Here is a 10,870-nt window from a genome sequence, read left to right on the forward strand (position 1 = left end):
TTAGACTTGACAATTTGTTACTTTTTCACTATCTTTTATGTATAGGGTGTCCCATTTTAAAGGACCCACTCAAATATCTCAGAAACACTGCGTTAAATCGAAAAATGTTTCAAACAAAAGTTATGTGGCTTCAAGGGTGCCATAAGATCGTGACAATGATTTGACCTTGGAAAATCATTTGAAGGTCATGTAAAGGTCAACTTTAAAATCTTAAATGGAAACCTCCATTTTTTATTTAGTATTCTTGTAGCTGACATCGAGATCTTTCCAAAACACTATAATAAAGTATTTTTTTATTCAGTACTTCTTGAGTTATTTTATATTTTAATCTGACATCTTTTGATATAAAAAATTAAATATCTCGTAAAATATTTAGTTTTTGATAATCTTACCGTAATACTTCTATGTACAGAATAATAAGACAAATCAATTAGTGCAAAAAAAAAACAAATAATTGTTTAAAAAAATACATTGTAAATAATTTTTTTAAAAACTATTATTTTTTTATACTAATTGATTTGTAGCATTATTCTGTACATAGAAGTATTACGGTAAAATTATCAAAAACTAAATATTTTACGAGATATTTAATTTTTTATATCAAAATATGTCAGATTAAAATATAAAATAACTCAAAAAGTACTTAATGAAAAAATACTTTATTATAATGTTTTGGAAAGCTCTCGATGTCAGCTACAAGAATACTAAATAAAAAATGGGGGTTTCTATTTAAGATTTTAAAGTTGACTTTCACATGACCTTCAAATGATTTTCCAAGGTCAAATCATTGTCACCACCTTATGGCCCCCTTGAAGCCACACAACTTTTGTTTGAAACATTTTTCGATTTAACGCAGTGTTTTTGAGATATTTGAGTGGGTCCTTTAAAATGGACACCCTGTATATATATTCTATTGCACCGATATATATACATAGATAGTGAAAAAGTAACAAATTGTCAAATCTAAGAAGTGCCCGTATCTCTTACACGTTATATATTAGTTTATATATATACAGGGTGTCATTTTAATCAATACACGCAATATCTATGCCATTTTATACATACACACACATATTGCATATATGCAAGAAATATTTATAATATAATAGACATTAATACAAATAATAATAATAAAAGCAAGAATTTTATTATTATGTATGCAGCTTTTTACAATCTAATATAATTACATTGTTGTAGGAATTTATGGATTTGGAGTTCCATACAAATAATAACTTCTTCTTGATTTGAACAGAATATATATTTGAATGATTTTGAAAAGGCGCCTTTTCTATCACGTTCGCTTCAACCTACACCCTGGCAGTGTCTGTCTTTCGGCAATTTGCAATTAAAGCAATTTCACACGTCTTTAATATAAGTGAGATCGTTTTAATAGAAGAAGACTAGCACGTGTTTCGACTTTTTGGTTCTTACGAGCATGAACTATAAGAAAATGCTATATGCGCACTCCCTCGGTAGAGTGTATACGGTCTAGGTGCTTAAGGGTAGTTCACATTCAGAGTTTGATGCATGACTTACATAAAGATAAGAAATAATTACATCTCAACACTCCTCCTTAATTATTTTGTTTCGCAGTTCTACAAAGATCTTACGAGTCAGAGGCTTTGTTAAGATATCGGCCAGTTGTGTTCGGAACTTCTAACATGCTTCAATTCAACTGTCTTTCCAATATGCTCTTGAATGAATTTCCTTGGAATGTCATGCTTCTTGCCCTTCGTTATTTTTCCTTCATGGGTATTTTGTAGCATATGAATAGTTGACTGATTGTCAATACATAGTGTTGTTGGTTTATCCAGACTCAGAAATTTAAGTTCATTTCTGATGCGTCGAATCCAGCAAATGTCATCAATTGAAGAAACAGCGGCTCGATATTCAGCTTCAGCAGTAGAGGTTGCTACAAGGCGTTGTTTTTGAGTATACCAGACAATAGATCCTCCTCGTACTACAAGTACACCACTGGTTGAATGTCCTGTGATTGTATCTCCTCCGAAATCAGAATCCGTATAGGTAACAAGCTTTGTATCTCCATTGAAAATTATTCCATAGTGAATTGTCCCTTTCAAGTATTGAAAAACGCGTTTGACCATCTTCCAGTGACTTTTCATCGGTTTACTGCACGATCGGCTTAAGTAGTTTACAGCAAAGCTGATATCAGGGCGAGATATTGTGGCTAGATATAATAGACTTCCTATAGCTTCACGATAGGGTTCAGACTTCTCCAGTGATTTGTCATTTATATATTTTTCTTGATCTGTGACCATTCCACGTTCCATTGGGGTGGATGCAGAATTTAATGTGTTGAATTTGAACCGTTGCAAGATTTTCTCTGTGTATTTTGACTGATTTACAGAAATTCCATTCGGGGTGTTCTGTATTTGCATGCTTAGATATGACAGTTGCCCTTCACTTGCAATGTCAAATGTGACTTCGAATTTTCGGTTTAGTCTATCTAAGATTTTAATCATATCATTCTCATTTGTTCCAGCAACGAGTCCATCATCGACGAATAAGGCGAGTATCACACTTCTGTCTTTGTTGTAATAAATGCAGGGGTCATCATCGGTGTTGTCAAAACCAAGAGACTTTAAGAATTTTGAGAATTCTTTGTTCCAGTTTTTCGGGGCTTGTTTCAGGCCATAAAGACTTTTGTTTAGCTTGCAAACACGCCCAATGCCATCGTTGAAGCCTTCAGGTTGATACATAAAAATATCTTCTTTTAGATTTCCATGTAGGAATGCTGTTTTTACGTCAAAGGTCATCAATTTCATTCTGTTTGAGGCGGCTAGACTGAGAATCAATCGAATTGACACATAGTGAGCAACAGGACTAAATGTTTCGGAATAGTCAATTCCTTCCTTTTGTTCAAAACCTCTGGCAACGAGTCTGGCTTTGAGTCGACCGTCTTGCTTTTGACGTAGAATCCAGCGACAAGTCAGGGGTTGCACCTGTTCAGAAGGTTTTACCAAGTCCCAGGTTTTCATTTTAGTTAGAGAGCTGAATTCTTCAGACATTGCTTTATGCCACTTTTCATTTTTCAGGGCTTCTGAGACAGAAATGTCTTCAAATTCTTCTATCATGGCCACATTTGCTTTGTTTCCTCCACGAAGATAGCCCATTGTATAGTCTCTGTATTTGACAGGTTTCTTTAGAGTTCGACGATCACGCAGATTTAAAAATGCAGGCTGGTTTTGTTTGGATGAGATAGTCGAGTCATCAGAGTCATCAGAATCATCAAAGTCATCAGAAACATGATGATCCAAGTTGTGAGGCGGTTGATCATCATTCGAGTCTTCAGAGTTGGAGATTTCGGGTTCAGAACTTTCAGATTCTTCTCTTGAACTCTCATTTCGATTTTCTGCCAGCGGAACTTCAATTTCAGTGCAGCCCTTTTCGATTCCAATTTTCTCATAAAAAATTACATTGTCGGAGCTAACAATATCACGTTCTTCGGATAGGTAAATTCTGTAGCAAGGTGAGTCCAAATCATATCCGACGAGAATTCCCTTTTTTATTTCTTTTCAGTCTTAGCTCGTTTGTGATCTTGAATTAGGACATAGCATTCACATCCAAAGCTTCTCAATTTTCTGACATCTACTCTGCGTCCAAACCATAGTTCAGCGGGACTTTTGTCTTTCAGTGAGCTTGTTCCAGTTTGATTTAGAGTGAAAACTGCATAGTTGACAGCTTCAGCCCACAAGTTTTCATTCAAGTCTCGAGCATGTATAGCAGATCGAGCTAACTCAACAACTGTGCGCATTTCTCTTTCAATTCGTCCGTTCTGTTGAGGTGTATAGGCGTTTGACCTGGTATGAAAAATTCCAAGTTCTTCCAAGAGCTTCTGAGTGTTGGCATTTTTGATCTCGGTGCCATTATCTGACCTTAGACATTTGATCTTTCTGTCGAATTGGTTTTCTACCATCTTCATAAAAACATCGAGTTTTGAGTTGGTTTCGTCTTTCGTTTTCAAGAAATAAACTGTTCGAAAATGTGAGAAATCATCTTTAAATGGAAGAAAATACTTGGCTCCTCCTAGAGATTTAATGTTCATTTCACACAAATCAACGTGAATCAAATCCAAAGGATTTTCAGCGACTTTCGGATTTTTCGGGTGAGAATTTCTATGCTGTTTTCCATAAACACACCCTGTACAGACGTAGTCATTCCAATCGTCGATAAACTTGGTGCCACTTCTATTTAAGATATCTCTGACATACTTGACATTTTGGTGAGCAAGTCTTTCATGCCAAGTTTTAATAGAGGTAGTTATCAGACACTTCTCAGACTTTTCTCGACGAAACATCATCTTATACAAGTTTCCGTCTCGTTTTGCAATTGCTACAGTTTCTTTTTCATCGAGAGTTTTAAAATTAGATTGATTTGCATTTGCAGTCTGTACATAACCTTTGTCCAACATTTGAGTAACGGAGAAAAGGTTGAAAGTCATTTTTGGTACATACAGAACATTTTTCAAAATGATTTGATGCCATGCTTTACCATCAAAGGCTTCCAGTTCTACGTCGCCTGTTCCAATTCCTTTTAATTTAGTAGCATCTCCAATTATAACCATCGTAGGCTCTTCAAATTTAACAAAGTTTGTCAGCCATTTTCTACGAGAAGTCATATGCTGTGTGGCAGCACAGTCTTGATACCACGAACCATTGCAATCACGCTTTGAATTTATGTGATTTACATTTCCAGTTGATAGGCCAACAGTTATAAATGCGCGACGATTTAACTTCTTGGAGTCATTCTTTTCAAGTTTATCGCTGTTCAGGTTGCTGCTTTCGCCAGAGTTTCCTTTCGGGCAGTCTTTGGCAAAATGACCTTTCTGATTACATGTATTGCAGGCATAGTTATTTTTACAGTAAGCTAGGTACTTGGCGCATGGTTTATTTTTGCAGAATTTCTTCACGTGTCCCTTTTTTCCGCACTTGAAACATTCGACAGATGAATTTCCGAATGAATTTCCTTGCGAGTGAGACCTTCCAGAATTCTTACCTCGTTTTGAAATAAATGCATTTTGAGATGTAGACTCATTTGGTTGTTCGCTTTCATTTAGTCTGTCTTCTTCCAATCGCAATCGTTCAAACACTTTGCTCAGATTTTTGTCTGCACCGCTAGCATTATCCCAAGCAGTACGAAAATGATGAAGTTTAGGTGGCAACATTCCCAACATTCTAGTCATAATCCAGCTTTCTTTGACCTCTTCACCTTCAGCAGCTAAATCCTCTGCATATTGTTAAATAATCATGCAATTTTCAATAACTGACTTGCTAGTGTCATACTTGAAACTAAAGAACTGTCTTTGTAAACCTTCAATTGTAAGGTCGGACTTTTTACCATACAGTGTGTGCAATTTATCAAACATTTGATGTGCAGACTTGCAGTTTGCAATTTTTCTTGCGATGTTACTACTTACATTTAAGCCTATAAAAGTTTGAGCTTCGAGATCTTGCTTAATCCACGCTTTAACCACTTCATTTGTGTCGAGTCCTTGAGGCTTTGCTTCTACTCCGGTTGCTACCAGAAATAGACCTTTCGATTTTAAGGTTAGATTTAATTTAAACCTCCAGGAGACATAATTTACATTTCCATGCAAATCCTCAGACAGGATTTCCATTTGTGACTTAATCGAATCCATGATTTTTACAAGACTTCATACAACGCAATTTTAATTTGTCTGACTGTACGTTGACTGACGTTGTGTCCTCTCGCTGACGATAGACCTCTCATTAAATCCATAAGAACAGACAAAGCAATCCTGGGCCCATAACCTGTTGTAGGAATTTATGGATTTGGAGTTCCATACAAATAATAACTTCTTCTTGATTTGAACAGAATATATATTTGAATGATTTTGAAAAGGCGCCTTTTCTATCACGTTCGCTTCAACCTACACCCTGGCAGTGTCTGTCTTTTGGCAATTTGCAATTAAACCAATTTCACACGTCTTTAATATAAGTGAGATCGTTTTAATAGAAGAAGACTAGCACGTGTTTCGACTTTTTGGTTCTTACGAGCATGAACTATAAGAAAATGCTATATGCGCACTCCCTCGGTAGAGTGTATACGGTCTAAAGGGGCTTAAGGGTAGTTCACATTCAGAGTTTGATGCATGACTTACATAAAGATAAGAAATAATTACATCTCAACATACATCTTATGGGACAAGAATATTAAGGGTAATACCCATACAGCACAGAACATTGCAATTACATTGCAGCAATGTTACAATCTTGCAAGTTGTAATGAAATATTGTTGAGACATTATTGGAATATGGAATTGTAATATTTTATGAGAATGTTACAGCAACATTTCAAAAACATTACAAAAGACAGTTTTTGATAATCGCTACTTCGTTCGTTTACCACTATGCGGCGCGCGTTGCGTTATCTATCCTGTATTTAAGTTTTAATCACGATGGTTATATAAAGCTTGCAAAAAGTGGTTAGTAATATTAAAGCTATAATAACTATTTTTATCAGATTAATTTGTCTGATACAATCCCAACACAGGAAATTCAGATATTGAATTGAGTGTTCAGAAATCGGACAAATAATTATCCAAAAAAAGTTAAAATTATCCGTTTATTGTCTACTTAAGATATGGAGTTTAATATTTATATAAATAAAATTTTAATTTTTATAAATTAAATTATTTAATTATTATCAATTTCTTAAACTTGTAAATAATTTATAAAATAGCGATGTTAATTAGATAACAGAAAATTGTTTAATAGTTCCCATTTTTATATAAAAGCAAAAATTTGATAATAATTTTTTAATATGCAAAATGCTTCAAATTTAATAGATAAACATGGAGAATATATAAAGATATCCACGAGAGACGAGAAAAAACTCGTTGTAATTGCGTAAATTCACAATCTTTTTTATTATCTCTCTTGGATGTTTTTATATGTTCTCAAAGTTTATGTATTTAATTTGAAGCGTTTTGCATATTTGTAGCAATGTATTTAAATATTACAAATACATTGCACCGTAATATTACTGTAGTCTTACATTGAAATATTTCTGAGGGCGGACATTTCAACGTTGCCGCAGGCTTGCAGTAACATTGCAGAAATATTTCGCAACTTCTATGCAATATTACAATGTTTCAATGTCCCATACAGCACTGAAGCTTGCAACAACATTGCTGCAACATTGTAATATTGCATATTGCAATTTAATGTTGCAGAAATATTGCAAAGACATTATTTTACAATATAACTTTAGCAGTGTTACAGCAACATTCCGAAAATATTACAAAAAAAGTATTGAATAATAACTAGTTCATTCGTTTACCACTAAGCGGCGCATGTTGCGCTATCTATTCCGCATTTAATTTTTAATCATGATGATTATATAAAGTTCACAAAGAGCGGCTAGTAAGATTAAAAAGATATAATAACTATTTTTGTTAATTTAAGTCGTATGATATGACCCTAATACAGGGGCTCAGACATTGGACTAAGAATTCTTTTAATAGTTTCCATTCTTATATAAAATCAAAAATTTGATAATAATTATCTAATATGCAAAAGATACTTCAGATTTTAATAAATAAATTTTGAGATTATATAAAGACAAGAGGGATGTGAAAAAACTCGTTGTATGCGTAAATTCACCACAATCTTTTTGCATCCGGATATCTGAATATTTCGGATACAAAGAAATTGTGAATTTATGCAATTGCAAATTGAGTTTTTTCTTATTTCTCTTAGATATTCTCTGTCACTGAAGAAAGTCGAATGTGTACTGAAAAATTTACATTTTCTAATTTCGTTATTATTATAATACAGAAAAACTATATACACGCTAGATCCTGACTCTTATAGGCCTAATTTCTTATTATTTTTTTCATATGTTAAGGATATTATGTCGATAAATATACATAAAGCATTATTGCATATATATTATATTGCTATGTTGCTGCAATATTATATTGCAATATTTCTGTGGGCGGACAGTTTATTGTTGCTGCAATATCATAAGAACGTTGCAGCAATATTTCGCAATGTTTCTGCAATATTGCAATCTTGCGGTTCTGTATGGGTATAGATATACACAAAACAATAGCAAACAATGTGTGTCTATATATATATATTTTATTTATTTATTTATATGTAAAGTTCTATTGTTAAATGAACACTTTAAAGTAAAAAAAATTCACACAGTAAGATTGCTATTGTTTCCGTGCGTAATATGCAATATATAGAACAAATTTATAAATTCGAGTGGATCGCAATTCAAAGTGATCGCATCGCCAAGCGACCTCAACCACATAGTGGGAAGTACTACCTATATTAATTATTTCTTATTAATGAACTTGCAAGTTCGTTAATATCGTCATATATGTGTTTCCATTTACTTCCAATAATTTGTAGTAAATGTTTATTTTTTTTATTTTCATCTGCTTATTGCTATACATTTTTGAAAATAATGCATTACAAATTAAAAAGTATCTGATATTAACACTTCGCGACGCAATCACCTCTCAGTTCAAATTGCGATCTAATTTGCAATGCATTATTTTCATATATCTATTAATTTAAAAACAAAAAACTAATAATATACCAAAAAATTGTTATAATAAGTTATAATAAATATATAATATTTATATATATATTTTTTGATCATACTTTTTATACTGTAATATATACTGGGTGGCTCATTTTAATCCATCCAGTCGAATATCTCAAAAACCAAGCCCGGAAGAGAAAAATGTTTCAAACAAAAGTTGTGTGGCTTCAAGGGGGCCATAAGATAAGGTGACAATGATTTGACCTTGAAAAATCATTTGAAGGTCATGTGAAGGTCAACTTTAAAATCTTAAATGGAAACCCCCATTTTTTATTTAGTATTCTTGTAGCTGACATCGAGAGCTTTCCAAAACACTATAATAAAGTATTTTTTTATTCAGTATTTTTTGAGTTATTTTATATTTTAATCTGACATCTTTTGATATAAAAAATTAAATATCTCATAAAATATTCAGTTTTCGATAATCTTACCGTAATACTTTTATGTACAGAATAATGAGACAAATCAATTAGTGCAAAAAAAACAAATAATTGTTTAAAAAAATACATTGCAAATAATTTTTTTAAAAACTATTATTTTTTTATACTAATTGATTTGTAGCATTATTCTGTACATAAAAGTATTACGGTAAGATTATCAAAAACTAACTATTTTATGAGATATTTAATTTTTTATATCAAAAGATGTCAGATTAAAATATAAAATAACTCAAAAAGTACTGAATAAAAAAATAGTTTATTATAGTGTTTTGGAAAGCTCTCGAGGCAAGCTACAAGAATACTAAATAAAAAATGGGGGTTCCCATTTAAGATTTTAAAGTTGACCTTCACGTGACCTTCAAATGACTCTTCAAAGTCAAACCAATGATACCATCTTATGGCCCCCTCGAAACCAAACAACTTTTGTCTGAAACATTTTTCTCTTCCGGGCTTGGTTTTTGAGATATTCGACTGGATGGATTAAAATGGGCCACCTAGTATATATATATATGATTAACAATAAATAATAAGCAGAATTTTTTAACCCACCACCTCTTCCCAAGCGACTCAGGACGTCATTGACCAATATAAAAAAATTACAATCATCAAGATATATTTAAAAAAATATATGCATATAAACATTTTTATAACAAAAATTACATTTTTTTTTATCACTCAATGACATTCTTTCTTTTTCTGAGCCGCTTCCTGTGCTTCGATGACATACTGTGATTGGCATATTTCTTGCCATTCTACTATCGATTATTTCGGGAACCAAGCAGTCCTCGTAGAATCGTTTAAGCAATGGTAACATTTTTATTTCCCAAAATCTATCATCACGCTCGACAATCGTGTACTTCAATCCAAAGAGTGTCTACACAGCAAAAATGCAATAGTTTCTTTGCGTAATGTGGAGCTGTCCTTGTACTTGGAAGTAGTACGCGTATCTTTGATTCATACGAGTGTCATCCGCTTTATCGAAAATTCTATGCATATCTAAAATTTTGTTAAACATTGCATCGGTGGGAGACACTTGCCGCGCCGCATAAGTACATTTTATCTCAATGATAGTATCGTCTGCGATAATGCCGTCAGGCGTCGCGGTAAGATACGGAATTATTTCATCAATAAATATTCCACAATCATTAATTTCTATTCCTAACTCCACCTGCAATTGCTCTCGTGCTATCATCTCTTTTTCTTTACCCCACTCAACAGCCGCATTCGTTAATCGAGGAGGATAAAGAATTGTTTTTACAAGATTTTGGCACGAAGTTGTTTCTCTTCTACTATAAACTTTCCCAAAGTTTGAAGCAGTGAGAAGATTTCGTCGTACATTGTGCCACGCCGGATTTTCATGCTGACCCCGTGTAGCACACTCTAATACAGCACTACTACGTTGCTGATCTCTTAATGTTTGGTAATGATTACTTCTCAACTGTTCGTACATGTTGCTTTCTATATCTGGTCGTTCCGCATTTGGACCGTAATCTTTATCGGACATAAATGTTTTAGCAAAATATTTTGATGTACGAATAGAGAGACCTAATTCTTTCGTTGCGTGTGCGCGTTCCTGATAAGCATTATTTTTTCTAATATTTCTATTTTCTATTATTTTTGTACGTGCCGATGGCTCTTTACCCATTGCATGACAAGTAGAATTCAATGCTTGCCAAGTATTGAATTGTACTACAGATGCTTTCACGCGCGTTTCATAAGAATCTCTTCTCGCAAAATGTATATTTGCCGCAAAATGTATATTTGCCGCCAATAAATTTACTAATAATTCCATTGCAACTTTCTATGGAATTACTAGTAAATTGATACAA

The sequence above is a fragment of the Polyergus mexicanus genome, unplaced genomic scaffold (assembly GCF_030449975.1).
Source record: "Polyergus mexicanus isolate NDT 795.1 unplaced genomic scaffold, iyPolMexi1.0 SCAF_11, whole genome shotgun sequence".
In the NCBI taxonomy this organism is placed as follows: Eukaryota; Metazoa; Arthropoda; class Insecta; order Hymenoptera; family Formicidae; genus Polyergus; species Polyergus mexicanus.